At 49.3% G+C, this 20,973-nt stretch overlaps 1 protein-coding gene across 6 annotated transcripts in view; it reads right to left on the bottom strand.

Annotated features, from left to right (window-relative positions):
* LOC134927845 (uncharacterized) overlaps positions 1-20,973 on the bottom strand; it is a 491,244-nt gene that overhangs the window by 363,123 nt on the left and 107,148 nt on the right. The window lies entirely within an intron of this gene.

Consider the following 20,973-nt stretch of genomic DNA (forward strand, 5'->3'; position numbering starts at 1 on the left):
AACTCCCCAAAGACTTGTCACCTCTGCAAAAACTTCTTGGTGGAGGGTCCACTCTCCCAGAAGGAGATTGTGTCTGCTAAAGCAGTCTGCTTCCCAGTTGTCCACTCCCGGAATGAAAATAGCCGACAGAGACCTTATATGTTTTTCTGCCCAGAGGAAGATCTTCTACACCTCTGCCATTTCGCTCTGCTTTTCGTTCCGTCCAACTGGAATCACACGGGATGATCTTGAAGAAGATGTACCGCTCGTTGAAGGCCGTTGTAGATGGCTCTCAATTCCATCTTATTCATGAGAAAGCAGGCTTCCTTACTTTAGACTTTTTCTTGGAAGCTTTTCACAAGAGTGACAGCTTCCCAGCCTCGGAGACTCGCATCCGTGGTTACCAGGACACAGTCCTGAATCCCGAGCCTGCGTCCCTCTAGTAGGTGCGAGCTGTGTAGCCACCACAGGAGTGAAACCCTGGCATTCGACGACAGGACTATCAATTGGTGCATGTGTAGGTGGGAATCCCAACAGGTCCCCCCGGAACACCCTGGCATGGAACATGCCAACTGTATGGCCTCGTAGACCGCCACCAAATTTGCCCTGATGGATCGACACTCTTGATGGTTGCAAAACTAGTTTTACCAATTTCTGTATTTCCAGAGCCTTTTCCCTCAGAAGAAACTCTCTGAACATCCCTGTCCAGAACCATCCCGAAAGAAAAAATAATCTTTCCTGTATGCAACCGTGTTAATGAAGTATGAACAGGTAGAGCGCAATGTTTTGTACCAACCGCTCCCTGGATGTCGGCTGTATCAGGTGACCGTCTAGATAAGGAAATATATTGACTCCTTCTTGAATCAGGAGGATCCTCATCTCCGCCATCACCTTGGTGAAAACCCTCGGTGCTGTGGAGAGATCGAAAAGGTAACTTCTGGAATCGGTAATGGCAATCCTGACCCACAAATCTCAGAAAAGCCTGGTGAGGAGGATAAATGGGAACCTGCAGGTAAGTATCCTTTATATCTACTGACACCCTGTAATCTCCCTCCTCCAGACTGGAAATCACTGCTCCCAGTGATTCCAACTTGAATCTGAACCGGTTAAGTAGAGATTGTTGGGGTTTAGGATCGGTCCGACCGAGGCGTCTGCTTTTTTTGGAACTAGAAGAGGCTTGAATAAAACCCCTCCCTTTGTTGTGACACAGGCACCAGGACTAAACCCTGGTTCTGACACAATTTTTGAATTACCGTTATCACTACTTTTCTTTCTGGAAGAAAAGCTGGCAAAATCTATATTTAAAAAAATCGGCATGGGGAACGCTTGAACTTCAGTTTGAACCCCTAGGACACTATTTGTAAAACCCAGGAATCCAGGCCAGATTGACTCCAACCTTGGCTGAACAGTTTTAAAAAAAAGTGCCTCCACCCGAACGACCTCCCGCGAGGGAGCCCCAGCGTCATGCTGTAGACATGGCAGAAGTAGGGGTAGACTTCTGTTCTTGGGAACCTGAAGCCGTTGTGGATATCTTTTCGTCTCTTCCCCTACCTGCCAGGACGGGGAGACCTCTCGCTGTACTTACCGGGCCGAAAGGACTGTGTATGAGGGTGATCTTTTTTGCCAGTGCAGGTGGCAAAAAACGTCAACTTACCTGCGGTAGCTGCCTAAACTAACGCCTCCAGTCCATCGCCAAGAAAGGCGTCCCCGTTATATGGGAGAGCCTCCATATATCTCTCGGAATCTGCATCCGCGTTCCACTGGCGAAATCACAACTCCCGCCTAGCCGATACGATGGTAGCGGCTTGTGCACTCAAGAGACCAATATCTTACGTTGCCCCCAGCATGTATGCGGCAACGTCTTAGATATTCCCTACCTTAAGGAGTATCTTATCTTAATCAATCGTGTCAATACAGGTTGAGTATCCCATATCCATATATTCCGAAATACGGAATATTCCGAAATACGGACTTTTTTGAGTGAGAGTGAAATAGTGAAACCTTTGTTTTTTGATGTCTCAATGTACACAAACTTTGTTTAATACACAAAGTTATTAAAAATATTGTATTAAGTGACCTTCAGGCTGTGTGTATAAGGGTGTATATGAAACATAAATGAATTGTGTGAATGTAGACACACTTTGTTTAATGCACAAAGTTATAAAAAATATTGGCTAAAATGACCTTCAGGCTGTGTGTATAAGGTGTATATGAAACATAAATGCATCCTGTGCTTAGATTTAGGTCCCATCACCATGATATCTCACTATGGTATGCAATTATTCCAAAATACGGAAAAATCCCATATCCAAAGTACCTCTGGCCCCAAGCATTTTGGATAAGGGAGACTCAACCTGTATCTGATGACACGCTTTCTGACCACTTTCCCATAGCGCGACTCACCCACGCGCAAGCAATAGCAGCCTGAGCAGGGTAGCATTTGCAACATAAAATTTTAACGTAGATTTCACCTTTCGGTCTGTCGGCTCTTTTAATGAAGTCGTGCCAGGTGCAGGGAGAATTACCTTCTTTGTCAACCTGGACAGTGTACTGTCTAACCTAGGGGGTGAGTGCCGGGAAAGAATACATTAAGCTCGTGGAGGGAGTCTTATTTGAGCTATTTTCGTGGAGCCCCTATCGTCGACACAGGACTCAGAGGCCGTGTCGGCAGTAATAGTCATAACATTTGTAAATGGACTTTACGGGACCCAGGGAGGGTTGCCTGCAGAAGGGAGAGCAGAATGCTGACAAACATATCTTCTACATATTCAGCATGCAGCATTAGATACAGCCTTATCTAATCTCTCATTGATAGAACGCATACTACTACGTATATCATTCACCATGCATGGTGTGCCGGAAGCGCCACCACCTTACGACTCTGCGTCCCCAAACGATTTCCTCCTTGAGGGAACTCCCTTCCTCAGATATGTCACCCACGTGTATCATCCACAACTCAGACACACCGGGACTAATAGGGGACAGACGTCTGTCAGAGGGACACAAAATTGATCAGCCAGCTCACACCCCAATGCAACACACAATCTGTGAAATATCATAAAACAGAACTGCAGCACTTTAATAACATAACATGACACAATATAAGCATCATATACATCACCCCCCCCCCCTTTTTTTGCACCCTGATACTAGTCAGTAGTGAAAGGAAGACCAGCGTTTCTCCTGAGGAGAAATATGGCGCTGAGTAGTGTGCTGGCTTAGTGAGGAAGAAACCCCGCCCCCACAATGGCGCGCTTCTCCCGCTCTGAAGTAAATAATTAATTAACTAATGGGATTTTGGTACTTACCGGTAAATCCTTTTCTCCTAGTCCGTAGAGGATGCTGGGGATTCCAAAAGGACCATGGGGTATAGACGGGATCCGCAAGAGCTTGGGCACACTGAAAAGACTTAAGACTGGGTGTGAACTGGCTCCTCCCTCTATGCCCCCCTTCCAGACATCAGTTATAGGAACTGTGCCCAGGAGAGACGGACATTTATAGGAGGCTACAAACACACCAGCCCACACCACAACCATACCGTACAACCGGAGTAACAGTAAACCAGAGAACAGTATGAAAGAACAGCAACAAGCTGAAACCAGAAATACACAACCCGTGTATAAACTAAGTGAACCGACAAGAGAACACTGCAAAAAACAGTCCGCACTGGGATGGGCGCCCAGCATCCTCTACGGACTAGGAGAAAAGGATTTACCGGTAAGTACCAAAATCCTATTTTCTCTTACGGTTTAAACCAAAGCTCCAGACCGGGCGGGAGAGTGCGGACGACTCTGCAGCACCGACTGAGCAAACGCAAGGTCCTCATCAGCCAGGGTATCAAACTTATAGAACTAGGCAAACGTGTTTGAACCCGACCAAGTAGCCGCTCGGCAGAGCTGTAAAGCCAAGAAGCTCTGGGCAGCCGCCCAAGACGAGCCCACCTTCCTGGTAGAATGGGCTTTCACCGACTTCGGCACCGGTAATCCAGCCGAAGAATGAGCCTGCTGAATTGTACTACAAATCCAGCGTGCAATAGTCTGTTTTGAAGCAGGATGACCAATCTTGTTGGAAGCGTACAGGACAAACAGTGCCTCAGTTTTCCTGGCAACCGCCGTACGGGCGACGTAGATCTTCAACGCCCTCACTACATCCAGAGACCTTGGAACTGTCCCAGCATCCCTGGCCACCGGTACCACAATAGGTTGATTAATGTGAAACGAGGAGACCACCTTAGGTAAAAATTGTTGACGAGTCCTCAATTCTGCCCTATCCGAATGAAAGACCAAGTACGGGCTTTAATGAGATAAGGCCGCCAACTCAGACACCCGCCTGGCAGAAGCCAGTGCCAACAACATGACTACCTTCCAGGTGAGAAACTTCAATTCAACCTTACGCAAAGGCTCAAACCAGGAAGACATGATAAACTGTAAGACCACGTCCAGATCCCATGAGGCCACAGGAGGCACAAACGAAGGATTGATATGCAAAACTCCATTCACGAACGTCTGAACCTCTGGGAGGGCAGCCAGTTCTCTTTGAAAGAAAATAGACAATGCCGAAAATAGGATTTTGGTACTTACCAGGTAAATCCTTTTCTTTGAATCCATAGGGGGCACTGGAGTACTCTTGGGATATGGACGGCTTCCACCGGAAGAAGGCACTGAATAAATTAATTTTGAGACTACTCCTCCCCTCCATATCCTGCAGCACTTCAGTGTTTTTTACTGAGCCGAACAGGATCGATAGAGAGATTGACAAAAGGAGAATTACATATAGTCTCACAGACAACAATAAAGTTGACACAACGTAACAGACAACTAAACAGTTGACACCATAACTGATTAACCCTTGTTAAATTTAAACCAGTCGTGAAAGTGTGTTACCATAAGAACCACTGAACTCCTAAAACAGGTAAACTGCTCTGGGTGGGCGTCCAGTGCCCCCTATGGATTCAAAGAAAAGGATTTACCTGGTAAGTACCAAAATCCTATTTTCTTTTTCATCCACTAGGGGTCACTGGAGTACTCTTGGGATGTACCAAAGTCTCCTCCGTGGCGGGAGAGCTGTTTGGCACTTGTAACACTAAACGGCCAAAGCTAGATGCTGATGCCGCGAACGTATCAAACTTGTAAAAGCGCACAAACGTGTGCACTGACGACCAAGTAGCCGCACGGCAAAGCTGTGTCGTAGAAGCCCCACGACTCGCTGCCCATGACGTCCCCACAGAACGTGTGGAATGAGCTGTTACTGAAGTAGGTGGCTGTAACTTAGCATAAAGGTAAGCCTGACGTATAGTCAGTTTGATCCATCTGGATAAGGTCTGCTTAGAGGCTGGCCGACCCCTCTTAGCTGCGTCATAGAGAACAAACAACGTATCTGTCTTACGCACAGTAGACGTTCGGGAAACATAGATGCGCAATGCGCGAACTACATCCAACGTTCCAGAATCTCCTGTTAACACAGGAACTACTATTGGTTGATTGATGTGAAAAGACGACACTACTTTTGGTAGAAAAACGGGATTCGTCCGAAGTTCCGCTCTGTCATCATGAAAAATTAAATACGGTGACTTGCATGACAAGGCACCCAAATCTGAAACACGCTTAGCCGAGGCTAAGGCTAAAAGAAAAATCGTTTTCCAAGTGAGAAATTTAATATCCACTTGTTGTAAGGGTTCAAAGTAATCGGACTGTAAGAAATCTAAAACCAGATTCAAGTCCCATGGTGCTGTAGGTGGAATGAAAGGAGGCTGTATCCTCTTTACACCCTGTAGAAACGTATGTATTGACTGCAACGAGGCCAATTTCCTTTGAAAATAAATTGACAACGCAGATACCTGCACCTTTAATGTGGAAAGACGTAGTCCTCCATCTAACCCCATTTGTAAAAATAACAAAAGACGGGATAATTTAAAAGACGATGTCGGAAATTTCCGAGCTTCACACCAACCTATATAAGTACGCCAAATTCTATAATAATGAGCTGCCGTAACCGGCTTCCTAGCTCGTACCATGGTTGGTATAACAGACTCAGGAATGCCCTCTTTCCTTAAGATGGCCTTTTCAACAGCCACCCCGTCAAACGCAGCCGCGCTAAATCGGGGTAAAGGAACGGACCCTGTTGTAACAGGTCCGGACGTAGTGGGAGTGGCCACGGATCGTCTGCGAGTAATCCGAGGAGATCCGAGAACCAAGCCCTCCGAGGCCAATGAGGCGCTATTAGAATGACTGTGACGAACCCTCTCTTGATCCGTTTTAGCACCAACGGGAGCAGCGGAAACGGTGGAAACAGATACACAAGGCTGTATGGCCACGTGGCTGTGAGAGCATCCACCGCCACTGCCCCTGGATCTCTTGTTCTGGACACATATCTTGACACCTGATGATTGTGGCGGGATGCCATTAGATCCACCTGAGGGTAACCCCACTTCTGGATCAACATCTGAAAAACTTCTGGATTTAATGCCCACTCTCCTGGATGAAAATCCCGACGACTGAGAAAATCTGCCTCCCAGTTGTCCACTCCAGGAATGAACACTGCCGATAATATCACCTGGTGATATTCGGCCCATCTGAGGATCCGAGCTACTTCCCGCATAGCCATGCGGCTTCTCGTTCCTCCTTGTTTGTTTATGTATGCGACTGCCGTCGCATTGTCTGACTGCACCTGCACAGTCTGAAACCGAAACATGTACACCGCTTGTCTTAGAGCATTGTAAATCGCCCTGAGTTCCAGAATATTTATGGATAGCGATCTTTCGTGATCCGCCCAGAGGCCCTGGAGCCGATAACTCTGAACTACAGCTCCCCAACCTCTGAGACTTGCGTCCGTTGTCAGAATTATCCAATTCGCGACTCCGAATCGTCTCCCTGCAGATAGATTGTGTATTTTTAACCACCAGAGAAGAGACACCCTGACTTGTGGTGACAACCTCACCCTGTGGTGCAGCTGCAGATGTGATCCCGACCACTGTGCTAACACCTCCAGTTGAAACGGACGTGAGTGAAATCTTCCGAACTGAAGTGCTTCGAAAGCCGCCACCATTGTGCCTAAAAGGCGAATGCACAAATGTACTGAGACTGTGCGTGGCTTGAGCACTAATTGCACCAGATGACGAATGCCCTGTACTTTCTGTTGTGGCAAGTAAACCCTTTGTTTTACTGTATCGAGAATCATCCCTAGGAATTGAAGTCGTTGACACGGAATTAGATGTGATTTCTTTAAACTGACTATCCAACCGTGCTGAACTAGTACATTGTACGTTAGCAAGGCATGTTGGAGAAGCAATTGTTGAGACGGAGCCTTTATGAGTAGATCGTCTAAATACGGAACAATTATTACCCCTAGGGACCTGAGATGAGCTGTCATCACGGACATTACCTTGGTGAATACCCGAGGCGCTGATGAGAGGCCAAACGGTAGAGCCTGAAATTGGTAATGGTCTCGCCTTATCGCAAACCTTAAAAAACTTTGGTGAGGTGGCCAAATCGGAATGTGCAAATACGCATCCTTGAGATCTAGTGCAATCATGAATTCCTGTGGCTCTAACCCTGCAATTACTGACCTGAGAGATTCCATCTTGAATCTGTGGTAAGTGACGTAATGATTGAGACCTTTTAGGTTCAATATTGGCCTGACTGAGCCATCTGGTTTTGGTACCAGAAACAGACTGGAATAATAACCCTGCCCCTGTTCCTGCACAGGGACTGGAATTATCACTGCAGCATTCAGCAGGGACTGAATGGCAACCTGCAGAACTGCTTTCTTGTCGTCCGACACAGGCAGTCCTGTCGTGAAAAATCTTCCTGTCGGAAGATAATCGAACTCTATTTTGTAACCCTCTAATACTAAATTGCGGATCCACCCATCTGTGGACGTCTGCAGCCACGCCCCCTGAAAGCTCTGAAGGCGTGCTCCCACAATTGGGGATCCGAGATGGGCTGGGAGCCCGTCATGCCACTGGTTTGTTAGTGGTCTTGGTGTCTTGACGACGTGCATTGGACTGTCGGGCACTACGTCCCCGACCTCTTCTGCCCGGCGTGACTGCTCCTGTGCCCTGCCCACGAAAGGGCTGAGTTCTAAAGGATTTGAACGCCGGACCAGAATATTTCCGTTTAGGTATATTTGTAGGCGAAGGAAGAAAAACAGACTTCCCTCCAGTAGCCTCAGAAATCCATTTGTCCAATTCAGGACCAAAAAGTTTCTCGCCATCATAAGGCAATGCCTCTATACCTTTTTTAACCTCCGTCTCCGCCTGCCACGAACGCAGCCAAAGTGCTCGTCGTACTATGACTAGCGATGAGGACAGGCGAGAAGTAAGCTGACAGACGTCAGTAGAAGCTGTACATAGATATTCAGCAGCTTCCCAGATTTGATCTGCGAGAAGTATAAGATGATCATCTTGCAGAGCCGACTTGAGCTCTTTTATCCATACCATTAACGCTTTAGTAACCCAAATGCCAACCAACCCAGGTCTTAACAGCACTCCAGTTGCTGTATACATGGACCTTAGCATAGCCTCTATTTTACGATCTGCAGGGTCTTTAAGCGTAGTAGCAGTTGGTACTGGTATGGTTAACTTCCTCGTAAGTTTAGATACGGATGAATCCACCAATGGTGGGTTCTCCCATGTAGCTGTCATGGCCTCTGGAAACGGGTAACTCGATTTAAATCTACGAGGAATAGAAAACCGTTTGTCCGGATTTTTCCGTGACTCCAGTAACATTTTATTAAGAGATTCCGAGATAGGGAAACACATCGGAGATCTCTGTCGTTTAGTAAAGACTACTTCATCATTCGTCAGTGGCTCCTCAGTTTCTGTAAACTCCAGCGACTGACTAACTGCTCTGATGAGATTGTCAATACCTGGGCTGTCAAAGTCGTCACCTTCTGACTGTTGTTCTATTTCGCCCTCCTCATACTCCTGTTCAGTGAGATCTAGTATCCCAGAGACAGGAAAATTAGTAGGAAAAGGAAACTTATCTTTTCCACTCAAGGTGGACTTATGACCAGTTTGAGATTCTCCAGGTAACTCAAATGGTCTCATTTTAAACTCAGATCTTGCCGCCTCTCTTTCTTCACGAGAGGCGGCCAGCTCTGATTGTAAACCAACTAATACATCTGCAAGTAAAGCCCACGGAGGGTCCTGAGATGCTGGCTTTACTTCTGGAATGGAAATCGTATTTATGGCTGTATTAACAACACATGCTGTACATGTGGTGGATCCATCAGGCAACACACTCTTACAGACATGACATGACAAATGTTTCTTAGATTTTGCTGGTGTCTTACTCATTATGACAGACAATACAAACTCCACACAGACAAACTGCACGACTCAGTAATAACACCAAAGTTCCTGGTATATATCTTAGGCAAGTGCAGTGCCTGCTAATACGAAAACTGACCCCAAAATTCCCCTAGTACCACTCTTAGCTGAGATGTAAAATAGGAAACCTGGAACAGACAGGAGAACATTAAACATACTAAGCACCAAGTCTTTTCTTAAAACTTAACACTGCCCAATACTGTTAAAGTCTCCCCCCCCCCACTCCCACGACCTCCGTGTACAGCACCGGGTCTGGGCCTGTGGAAGTTTTTGCAAAGGGCCGTGTGAGCGGCCTGTCCTGTAGGCCCCGGACAACGGAACTCCTCGGCTGCTGCGGGCGGATGGCGGAAGCAGAGAGCGTGCTGCATAGAGCCGTGGAGCGGCCTATGCACACGTGCTCCCGCCCGCCACACACAGCATGGCGGCGTGTCTGTGTAGCCAAGCAGCGCTGCTGCTGCGCAGGGAGCAGCGGTCTCCTAGGATGCTGGGGGCCGGAGAGTGAGAGCGCGCCGCATGGACCGTGAAGCGGCCCATGTACACGCGCTCCGGGCAGCGGTGAGTACCAACCAATCCCCCCACAGTGGAGCGGCAGCAAGCGCTGACCGCCCCAACCCAACATACCTGGACCGTGACAGAAGTCTATGACGGGGCTTTCATCCAAGCTCCGTCCAGCTTTCCTGCAGGCAGCCTGCAAGTGGAGTGAGGGAGCTCTTTACAGAGAGGTCCGACACTCACGGCTACTCAGCCGCTTCCACTGTCCCTGACCCACGCCTGTTAGAAGGGGGGAAAGGACGTGGAAATTGAAGAGAGAAAAAAACTTAGAAAAAAATTCCAATACTTTGTGGACGAGCTCCACTATGCCTTCTAACTGTGTCGAGCACAGAAAAAACACTGAAGTGCTGCAGGATATGGAGGGGAGGAGTAGTCTCAAAATTAATTTATTCAGTGCCTTCTTCCGGTGGAAGCCGTCCATATCCCAAGAGTACTCCAGTGACCCCTAGTGGATGAAAAAGAAATCTGCACCTTGATGGAGCCCAACTTCAGGCCTGCATCCACACCAGCCTGCAAAAAGTGGAGAAAACGCCCCAAATTAAAGTCTTCCGCAGGAGCCTTCTTAAACTCACACCAGAACTCATACTTCTTCCAAATACGGTGATAATGCTTCGCCGTAACCTCTTTCCTAGCCCTGAGAAGAGTAGGTATGACCTCTCCTGGAATACCTTTACGAGCTAAGATCTGGCGCTCAACTTCCATGCCGTCAAACGCAGCCGCGGTAAGTCTGGAAACACGCATGGACCCTGCAACAACAGATCCTCTCTTAGAGGAAGCGGCCAAGGATCTTCCACTAGTAATTCCTGAAGATCCGGATACCAGGCCCTTCTTGGCCAATCTGGAACTACGAGAATCGCCTGAACCCTTGCTCGCCGAATGAGCCCCAGTACCTTTGGAATGAGAGGAAGTGGAGGGAACACATACACCGACTTGAACACCCACGGAGACAGGAGGGCATCCACCGCACTGGCTTGGGGGTCCCTTGACCTGGAACAATACCTCGGAAGCTTCTTGTTGAGACGAGACGCCATCATGTCTATCAGAGGGAGTCCCCAACGCTTTGTCACTTCTGCAAACACCTCTTGATGAAGAGCCCACTCTCCCGGATGGAGATTGTGTCTGCTGAGGAAGTCTGCTTCCCAGTTGTCTACTCCCGGAAGGAAGATTGCTGACAGGGCGCTCAGGTGTTGTTCTGCCCAGCGAAGGATTCTTGTGGCCTCCGCCATTGCCGCTCTGCTCCTTGTGCCGCCTTGACGGTTGATATGTGCCACCGCTGTGACGTTGTCTTACTGTACCAGGACAGGTCGACCCTGAAGAATGCTTCTTGCCTGTAGCAGGCCGTTGTAAATGGCTTTTAACTCGAGAACATTTATGTGGAGACCCGCTTCCTGGAACGACCATCTCCCCTGGAAGTTCCTGCCTTGGGTGACTGCACCCCAGCCCCGGACACTCGCATCTGTCGTCAGAAGTACCCAATCCAGGATACCAACCCGGCGTCCCTCTAGAAGGTGAGACCCATGTAGCCACCACAGGAGGGAAATTCTGGCTCTGGGAGATAGACTTATCTTCCGGTGCATGTGCAGGTGAGACCCGGACCATTTGCTCAGCAAGTCCCACTGAAACACCCGGGCATGAAACCTGCCGAACGGAATGGCTTCGTACGTCGCCACCATCTTTCCCAGAACGAGCGTACATTGATGGATGGACACAGTCTTCGGCTTCAGAAGTTCCCTGACCAACAACTTCAGTTCTAGAGCCTTTTCTTGTGGAAGAAAAACTCTGTAATTCCGTGTCGAGAACCATGCCCAGAAAAGACAGCCGAGTGGTCGGAATCAACTGAGATTTAGGTAAATTTAGCAGCCAACCGTGCTGTCGAAGCACCGACAGCACCAAATCCACGCTCCTTAGCAACCTTTCCTTGGACCTCGCCTTTATCAGGAGATCGTCCAAGTACGGGATAATTGAAACCCCTTGCTTACGAAGGAGAACCATCATTTCCGCCATGTCCTTGGTGAACACTCTCGGGGGCGTGGAAAGGCCAAACGGCAACGTTTGAAATTGGTAATGAGAGTCCTGTATCACAAACCTGAGGAAGGCCTGATGCGAAGGAAATATCGGGACGTGTAAGTAGGCATCCTTTATGTCGACTGACGCCATACAATCCCCCCCTTCTAGGCTGGAAATCACAGCTCGAAGAGATTCCATCTTGAACTTGAAAACTTTCAAGTATGGATTGAGGGATTTTAGATTCAGAATCTGTCTGACCGAACCGTCCGGTTTTGGCACCACAAATAGGCTCGAGTAGAAACCCTCCCCCGGTTGTGACGGGGGAACTGGAACAATGACCTTCTGTTGACACAATTTTTGTATCGCTGCCAACACCAGCTCCCTGTCCGGAAGAGACGCTGGTAAGGGCGAAACGAAAAACCGGTGAGGGGGCACCTCCAGAAACTCCAGCTTGTATCCCTGAGATACAATCTCTAGGACCCAAGGATCGAGGCCTGAACGAACCCAGACCTGACTGAAGACTCGGAGACGGCCCCCCACCGGTCCGGACTCCCCTAGGGAAGCCCCAAAGTCATGCGGTGGACTTGGTAGAGGCAGGGGAGGACTTTTGGTCCTGGGCACCTGACACGGCAGGCGACTTCCTACCCCCTTCCTTTACCCTTTGAAGCGAGGAAGGACGAACCCTTTCCACGCCTGTATTTATTAGGACGAAAGGACTGCATCTGCTGATGTGGTGCCTTTTTGTGCTGTGTGGGAACATAGGGAAGAAAAGAGGACTTACCCGCCGTCGCGGTAGAGACCAGGTCCGCCAAGCCGTCACCAAACAAGACATTACCTTTGAAGGGTAAAGCTTCCATAGCTCTCTTGGAGTCGGCATCAGCATTCCATTGATGGTTCCACAACGCCCTCCTAGCCGATATTGACATGGCATTGGCTCTTGATCCCAAAAGACAAACATCCCTCGCCGCATCCTTCAGGTAATCTGCAGCATCCTTGATATAACCAAGAGTCAGAAGAACATTATCTTTATCAAGGGTATCCATGTCAGTGGCTAAATTCTCGGCCCATTTAGCAATAGCACTACTCACCCACACCGACGCCACTGCAGGTCTGAGCAATGCGCCTGTATTAGCGAAAATGGACTTCAGAGACGTCTCCAGCTTGCGATCCGCCGGTTCCTTGAGAGCTGCCGTGTCCGGAGACGTAAGCGCCACCTTCTTAGACAAACGAGATAGAGCTTTGTCAACATTTGGAGACGACTCCCATTTTTCCCTATCATCAGAGGGGAAGGGATACGCCATGTAAATCCTCTTGGGAATCTGCCACCTCTTATTCGGCGACTTCCAAGCCTTTTCACAAAGAGTATTCATTTCATGAGAGGGGGGAAATTTCGCTTCAGGTTTTTTCCCTTTGAACAAACAAATCCTTGTTTCCTGCACCGCAGGTTCATCAGAAATGTGTAAAAATAAGATTTTCCTTACCGGTAAATCTATTTCTCGTAGTCCGTAGTGGATGCTGGGGACTCCGTAAGGACCATGGGAAATAGACGGGCTCCGCAGGAGACAGGGCACTCTAAGAGAGAATTAGGACTACTGGTGTGCACTGGCTCCTCCCTCTATGCCTCTCCTCCAGACCTCAGTTAAGGAAACTGTGCCCGGAAGAGCTGACAATACAAGGAAAGGATTTTGGAATCCAGGGTAAGACTCATCATACCAGCCACACCAATCACACCGTATAACTCGTGATAACCTTACCCAGTTAACAGTATGAACAACAACAAAGCATCAGATAAACCTGATGCAACCATAAAATAACCCTTATATAAGCAATAACTATATACAAGTATTGCAGAAGAATTCCGCACTTGGGACGGGCGCCCAGCATCCACTACGGACTACGAGAAATAGATTTACCGGTAAGTAAAATCTTATTTTCTCAGACTTCCTAGTGGATGCTGGGGACTCCGTAAAGACCATGGGGATTATACCAAAGCTCCCAAACGGGCGAGAGAGTGCGGATGACTCTGCAGCACCGAATGAACAAACTCAAGGTCCTCCTCAGCCAGGATATCAAACTTGTAGAACTTTGCAAAAGTGTCTGAACCCGACCAAGTAGCTGCTCGGCAAAGCTGTAATGCCGAGACCCCTCGGGCAGCCGCCCAAGAAGAGCCCACCTTCCTTGTGGAATGGGCCTTTACTGATTTTGGATGCGGCAATCCAGCCGCAGAATGAGCCTGCTGAATCGTGTTACAGATCCAGCGAGCAATAGTTTGCTTTGAAGCAGGAGCACCCAGCATGTTGGATGCATACAGGATAAACAGCGACTCAGTTTTCCTGAGTCTAGCCGTTCTGGCTACATAAACCTTCAAAGCCCTGACTACATCTAGTAACTCGGAATCCTCCAAGTCACGAGTAGCCACAGGCACCACAATAGGTTGGTTCATATGAAAAGATAACACAACTTTTTGCAGCAATTGCGGACGAGTCCGCAATTCTGCCCTGTCCATATGGAAAACCAGATAGGGGCTAAAAAGATAACACAACTTTTTGCAGCAATTGCGGACGAGTCCGCAATTCTGCCCTGTCCATATGGAAAACCAGATAGGGGCTTTTATGTGATAAAGCGCCAATTCTGACACACGCCTAGCTGAAGCCAAGGCTAACAGCATGACCATCTTCCACGTGAGAAATTTTAACTCCACGGTTTTAAGTGGCTCAAACCAGTGTGTTTTCAGGAAACTCAACACCACGTTAAGATCCCAAGGTGCCACTAGAGGCACAAACGGGGGCTGAATATGCAGCACTCCCTTTACAAAAGTCTGAACTTCAGGAAGAGAAGCCAGTTCTTTTTGAAAGAAAATGGATAGGGCCGAAATCTGGACCTTTATGGACCCCAATTTTAGGCCCAAAGTCACTCCCGACTGTAGGAAGTGAAGGAAACGGCCCAGCTGGAATTCCTCTGTAGGAGCCTTCCTGGCCTCACACCAAGCAACATATTTTCGCCATATACGGTGATAATGTTTAGCAGTCACGTCCTTCCTAGCCTTTATTAGCGTAGGAATAACCTCATCCGGAATCCCTTTTTCTGCTTGGATCCGGCGTTCAACCGCCATGCCGTCAACGCAGCCGCAGTAAGTCTTGGAACAGACAGGGCCCCTGTTGCAACAGATCCTGTCTGAGAGGCAGAGGCCATGGGTCCTCTGCAAGCATTTCTTGCAGTTCCGAATACCAAGTCCTTCTTGGCCAATCCGGAACAAAAAGTATTGTTCTAACTCCTCTTTTCCTTACGATTCTCAGCACCTTGGGTATGAGTAAGAGAAGGAAACACATAAACCGACTGGAACACCCACGGTGTCACTAGTGCGTCTACAGCTGTCGCCTGAGAGTCTCTTGACCTGGCGCAATATCTCTGTAGCGTTTTGTTGAGGCGGGATGCCATCATGCCCACCTGTGGCAGTTCCCACTGCCTTGCAATCTGCGTGAAGACTTCTTGATGAAGTCCCCACTCTCCTGGGTGGAGGTCGTGCCAGCTGAGGAAGTCCGCTTCCCAGTTGTCCACTCCCGGAATGAACACTGCTGACAGTGCTCTTACGTGATTCTCCGCCCAGCGAAGAATTCTGGTGGTCTCCGCCATCACCACTCTGCTCCTTGTGCCGCCTTGGCGGTTTACATGAGCCACTGCTGTGATGTTGTCTGACTGAATCAGCACCGTTTTTTTCGCGAAGCAAGTTCTCCGCTTGACTTAGGGCGTTGCATATGGCCCTTAATTCCAGGACATTTATGTGAAGGCAAGTCTCCTGACTTGACCTCCGCCCTTGGAAATTGATTTCCTTGTGTGACTGCCCCCCACCCTCGGAGGCTTGTATCCGTGGTCACCAGGACCCAATCCTGAATGCCGAATCTGCGACCTTCGAGAAGGTGAGCACTCTGCAGCCACCACAGGAGAGACACCCTGGCCCTGGGGGATAGGGAGATTAACCGATGCATCTGACGATGTGATCCGGACCACTCGTCCAGTAAGTCCCATTGGAAGGTCCTCGCATGGAACCTGCCGAAGGGAATGGCCTCGTATGATGCCACCATCCTTCCCAGGACTCGAGTGCAGTGATGCACTGACACCTGTTTTGGTTTCAATAGATTCCTGACCAGTGTCACGAGCTCCTGAGCTCTCTCTATCGGGAGATAAACCCTTTTCTGGTCTGTGTCTAGGATCATGCCTAGAAGAGGCAGATGAGCTGTAGGAACCAACTGCGACTCTGGAATACATAGAATCCAGCCGTGTTGCCGTTACACTTCCAGAGAAAGTGATACGCTGTTCAGCAACTGCTCTCTCAATCTCGCTCTTATGAGGAGATCGACCAAGTACGTGATAATAGTGACACCTTGCTTCCGCAGGAGCACCATCATTTCCGCCATTACCTTGGTGAATATTCTCGGGGCCATGGAGAGACCAACCGGCCACGTCAGAAATTGGTAATGACAATTCCGTACCGCAATTCTGAGGTACGCCTGATGAGGTGGATAAATGGGGACACGAAGGTATGCATCCCTTTTGCCCCGAGACACCATAAAATCTCCCTCTTTTTAGGCTTGCAATGACTGCTCTTAGCGATTTCATCTTGCACTTGAACCTTTCCAGGTATATGTTCAGGGATTTTAAATTCAATATGGGTCTGACCGAACCGTCCGGTTTCGGGACTACAACATGGTCGAATAATAACCCCCTCCTTGTTGAAGGAAGGAAGCCTTGACCACCACCTGTTGAAAATACAACTTGTGAATTGCAGTTAACCCTGTTTCCCTCTCGCAGGGGAAAGCCGGCAGGGCCGACAGTGAGGAGGCATCTTCTGCAAGTCCAGCTTGTATCCCGGAGACACAATATCTATTGCCCAGGGATCTAATAGGGAGTGAACCCACTTGTGGCTGAACTTACGAAAGTGTGCCCCCACCGGGCCTAGCTCCGCCTGTGGAGCTCCAGCGACATGCGGTGGATTTTTGTAGAGGCCGGGGAGGACTTCTGTTCCAGGGAACTTGCTGTGTTGTGCAGCTTCTGTCCTCTGCCTCCGCCTCTGGCAAGAAAGGACGCACCTCGGACTTTCTTGTTTCTTTGTTCGAAAGGCTGCATTTGATAAGGATGTGCTTTCCTAGGCTGTGCAGGAATATAAGGCAAAATATCAGAATTACCAGCTATAGCTGTGGAGACCAGGTCCGAGAACCCTTCTCCACACAATCCTCAGCCTTCTATATGCCTCTTATGTCGACATCCTCTGTCCATTGCATATTCTACAGGACACGTCAAGCAGAAATTGACATAGCTTTGACTCTAGGACCCAGTATACACGTCTCTTTGGGCATGTTTTATCATATATATCTCTTAAGACAGCATCTTTAATATATATATATATATATATATATATATATATATACATACATACATACTAGGGTCTCAATTAGTCCACGCCGCCACAGCGCTATAAACCCATGCCGACTCAATCGCCGGTCTGAGTAGTGTACCAGAATGTGCACGCTATCTGCAGGATCCCTGAGAATAGCTGTTACGTCAGGGTTACCCTTTTGGGCAAACGTGACACCCTAGGGGAAGATTCCCATCATATCCTGGCCCTGGTGGGGAAAGGATACTGCCTGAGAATTCTTTGTGGGAAGCTGCAGCTTCTTGTCTGGAGATTCCCGCTCTTTTTCCTCATGAGAGGAGGGAAATTTACCTCAGCTTTCTTCCCCTTAAACATGTGTACCCTTGTGTCAGGGACAGATGAGTCATCAGTGATATGCAAATCATCTTTTATTACAATAATCATATATTGAAAACTTTTCTGCCATTTTGGCTGTAACTTTGCATTATCGTAGTCGACACTGGTGTCACACTCCGTGTCGACATCAGTGTCTATTATTCTGGATAGTGAGCATTGTGAGACTCTGAAGGTTTCTGCTCCATAGGGACAGACATGGGTAGATTTCCTGTCTGTTCTCTAATCTTTTGTGCAATAAATTCACCTTAGCACTTAATTACACATATCCAAACAGGTGTCGGCGTTGTCGACGGAGACACCCTCACACACATAGTTGCTCCATCTCCTCCTTAGGGGAGCCTTTTACCTCAGACATGTCGACACACACGTACCGACACACCACACACACAGGGGATGCTCTATTTGAAGACAGTTCCCCCACAAGGCCCTTTGGAGAGACAGAGAGAGTGTATGCCAGCACACACCCCAGCGCTATATGTCCCAGGAATCACACAGTAACTTAGTGTTAACCCAGTAGCTGCTGTATATACTGTTTATGCGCCAAATTTATGTGCCCCCCCCCTCTCTTTTACCCTCTTCTATCATGTGCAGGGGAGAGCCTGGGGAGCTTCTCTCAGCGGATCTGTGGAGAGAAAATGGCGCTGGTGAGTGCTGAGGAAGAAGCCCCGCCCCCTCAGCGGCGGGCTTCTGTCCCGCGATTTTGTGTAAAAATAATGGCGGGGGCTCATGCATATATACAGTGCCCAGCTGTATATATGCCCTATTATGCCAGGAGGTACTCAATTGCTGCCCAGGGCTCCCCCCCCCTGCGCCCTGCACCCTACAGTGACCGGAGTGTGCGGGTTTAATGTGGGAGCAATGGCGCACAGCTGCAGTGCTGTGCGCTACCTCATATGAAGACAGGAGTCTTCTGCCGCCGATTTTGACGTCTTCTTGCTTCTCTCGCCGGCTTCAGTCTTCTGGCTCTGCGAGGGGGGCGGCGGCGCGGCTCCGGGAACGGACGACCAAGGGTGCGTTCCTGTGTTCGATCCCTCTGGAGCTAATGGTGTCCAGTAGCCTAAGAAGCACAACCTAGCCGCAGTTAGTAGGTTTGCTTCTCTCCCCTCAGTCCCACGTAGCAGAGAGTCTGTTGCCAGCAGAAGCTCTCTGAAAATAAAAAACCTAACAAAATACTTTCTTATTAGCAAGCTCAGGAGAGCTCACTAAAATGCACCCAGCTCCGTCCGGGCACAGATTCCAACTGAGGTCTGGAGGAGGGGCATAGAGGGAGGAGCCAGTGCACACCAGTAGTCCTAATTCTTTCTTAGAGTGCCCTGTCTCCTGCGGAGCCCGTCTATTCCCCATGGTCCTTACGGAGTCCCCAGCATCCACTAGGACGTTAGAGAAACATCCTTTATAGCCACAACCATGTACTGAATACTCTTCACTAAACGCGGATGCAAAGCAGCCTCAGAAAAATCGACCTCAGAGTCAGAGTCGGTATCAGTATCTGCCACCTGAGTAAACGGCCGCTTCTGCCAGCCCGATGGGGTCTGTACCTGAGATAAAGCCTCCTCTATGGACTTTTTCCACACCTGCGTTTGTGACTCAGACTTATCTAACCTCTAAGATAACGAAGCTACATTCGTATTGATTGTAGTTAATAACGTGAGTAAATCAGGTGTCGGCTGCGCCGACAGACCCAAATCCAGACCCACAACTTCCCCCCATACAACCTCCTCCGGTGAATCACATTCAGCCTCCCACATGTCGACACGTTTGATCGACACAGCGACACACACACAAAATGCCTAAGCGAGGGGACAGGCCTACAGTGAAGCCCAGAGAGAGACCCAGAGGGAGTATGCCAGCTCACACCCCAGCACCTATATAACCCTATAGGGGATATATATTACCAGCGCTGCTAGAATAAATTAATGCACCACACTGCGCCCCCCCCCCCCCCCTGAAAAATCTCCCCGTTACTTGCGGGGAGTGATGGAGGTCCGGCCCAGCGTCTCCTTGCCGCCGCGTGGAGGAGAGGAAGATGGCGCCGTGAGCCGCGCGCTAAGCCCCGCCCCTTCCCGGTGGGCTTCAGCGCGTCTAATTTGAAAATGCTGGCGGGGGCAGTGCTTCTGCCGGCTACCCGGACCCCAGTGACCTGCGGCCCAGGGCGCCGCCCCCCCCAGCGCCCTGCGAGTGCCATCCGCGATGTGTGTGGGAGCATGGAGTGCAGCGTCCCCGCTGCGCTGTACCTGGTCACCGAAGTCTTCTGCCGTCCTGAAGTCTTCTGATCTTCTCATACTCACACAACTTCTTTCTTCTGGCTTCTGTGAGGGGGTGACGGCGTGGCTCCGGGAACAAGCAGCGAGGCGCACCAAGTGATCGAACCCTCTGGAGCTAATGGTGTCCAGTAGCCGAGAAGCAGAGCCCTTAAACTAAGAAGAAGTAGGTCTGTTTCTCCCCCCTCACTCCCACGCTGCAGGGAGCCTGTAGCCAGCATGTCTCCCTGAAAATAAAAAACCTAACAAAAGTATTTTCCAGAGAAACTCAGTGTCCAGTCAGTCCTGGGCACAAAGTCTAACTGAGGTCTGGAGGAGGGGCATAGAGGGAGGAGCCAGTTCACACCCAGTCTTAAGTCTTTTCAGTGTGCCCTAGCTCCTGCGGATCCAGTCTATACCCCATGGTCCTTTTGGAGTCCCCAGCATCCTCTAGGACGCAAGCGAAAATTAATATCACTGCCGGGGGTAGGACAGTGTGTTTGTATGTCCCTTTTGCCAAATCAAGTGTTTTTACAGCCCAGGGCGCCGCCCTGCTGTGGGTTGTGAGGAGGAAGGTCTGCCCCAATGGCGCGCTTCATCCAGCTTTTTTGTCACTGATATTTACACTGGCGGGGGTCCGGACAGTGCCCAGGCACTCAGTCCATTGTTGCCATTTAGAATATGAGATATATATATATATATATATATATATATATATATATATATGCTGCCCAGGGCGCCGCCCCCCCTTCATCCCCCCGCTCCCTGCACCCTGTAGTGCCGCTGTGCGTGGGAGCATGGCGCGCAGCGCGGCCGCTGTGCGGTACCTCAAAGCCGTCACTGAAGTCTTCTGACTTCTAGCTGTGCAAGGGGGGTGACGGCGGGCTCTGGGAGTGAACCCCTAGGCGTACCTAGTGTTCCAAACTCTCAGGAGCTAATGCTGTCCTGTAGCCTAAGAAACAGAGCCTTGAAACTCACAGAAGTAGGTCTGCTTCTCTCCCCTCAGTCCCACGATGCAGGGAGACTGTTGCCAGCAGTTGTCCCTGAAAATAAAAAACCTAACATAAGTCTTTTCAGAGAAACTCAGTAGAGCTCCTCAG

Source organism: Pseudophryne corroboree, chromosome 5, assembly GCF_028390025.1.
Source record: "Pseudophryne corroboree isolate aPseCor3 chromosome 5, aPseCor3.hap2, whole genome shotgun sequence".
In the NCBI taxonomy this organism is placed as follows: Eukaryota; Metazoa; Chordata; class Amphibia; order Anura; family Myobatrachidae; genus Pseudophryne; species Pseudophryne corroboree.